The sequence below is a fragment of the Brassica oleracea genome, chromosome C7 (genome assembly GCF_000695525.1).
Source record: "Brassica oleracea var. oleracea cultivar TO1000 chromosome C7, BOL, whole genome shotgun sequence".
In the NCBI taxonomy this organism is placed as follows: domain Eukaryota; kingdom Viridiplantae; phylum Streptophyta; class Magnoliopsida; order Brassicales; family Brassicaceae; genus Brassica; species Brassica oleracea.
In genome coordinates, this window is record NC_027754.1 from 32,880,774 (window position 1) to 32,882,212 (window position 1,439).

Below are 1,439 nucleotides of genomic sequence, written 5' to 3' on the forward strand. Positions count from 1 at the left end.
CGAGATCTAGACGAGTTCCTCGCATTCCCTTGGGGGAGAGCCTCATACCACACGGTTGCTACATCTCTTATTTCGAAGGATGAAATAGCATTATCGCAGGCGTCTGTTGCGATTCGTGGTTACGTTGATGCAATTCAACTAGTTCTTCTTGCCGCCATCCCTTAGTTGAAGGAAGAAATCACACAGTCCGAGCATACTGTTATTGTGGATTCCGAGAGCGAGAGCGAGAACCCGAATGAAGAGTTAGCTTTAGAGGATGACAACGCGGTGCCGCACGACAAACCATCTGAGGCGACCAAGTATTGTCTTATCCCCGGGCATGCTAAGAGCATAGATATCGAGTGCCAGGGAACAAATAATCCGTAACATGATGTGTTGGCATCTTATTTATGTGTTAACTCGCTCTGTACGAAGCATTTGATAAGATTGTTTTATTGTACTAAAACGGTTAGTAGCTACTAACAGATAGATTAGTTGTTAACTGCAAAGGATAAGCTAGCTCCCAATCAGGTTCTCTTTACACGAAACAATACTAGCAAATCAATTTCAGAGGTGTTAGATATCCAGCGTTAAACTTGACTGGTAACTTCCCTTGTTTCCGTAAATCTGATAGTTAGCGGATAAATCTTATCTTTGACGCAAACGTTTGTGTATTATGTATGCGCCTGTGAAACGAATCCATTATGTTGATGTTAGATTGTTAGATGTACAGTTGACTGTTAACTTATTACGGTATCGTAAACCTGTTACTTAGCGGGTTAATCCTCTCTAACACGCATCCGGTTCACGTTTGTGCAGGTGTCTGTCAAGTCTATTCTAGATGAGCCGTACGAGGAATGGTCCGCTGGTCTAGATTTCTCGTGGGTCGATGAGTCCGAGGATTTGGATGTAGAGAACATGGTTCGATTGATTTGTGAGGGTTTTTTTATTTCAGAAGGAAATGTTCAAAGGTGGTCTAAACGCAAGTGATCTTTTGCGTTTGAGGGGAGTGAAGAAACTCAAGGAGAAAGAACCGAAGGAAAAAACGACAAGGATCACTGTGGGAACCGAAATTCACACCGTCGAGTTTTGTTAATCGGAGGAAAGCCAAGTTAACCTAGCCTTCCCTGAAGGTCCCGGTTATCTGCTGGGCCACACACGACACGATCAATATGAAAGAATAAAATGAAAATAAGCAGAAAAAGAGAATAAGAGGATCTTATTTCTGAATTCGCGTTTGAGCGTGAACAACAAGTAAAGACCTAGGCTACAAGAGCTGTCGGTACGTTCGCTAGTCTAGCGACCTAAATCTAAACTAGTTGAGTCGCAGCTCGATTAGTAAAAGCGGAAAAAGATGCCTAAATTGCTCTAAGTGCTAAGTTGCTCTGGTGTGTTCCTGTTTTTCTCTTCGTCCTAGGTCCTCCTTATATACTCCTCCTTATGTCAGTTTACCTCTTCTT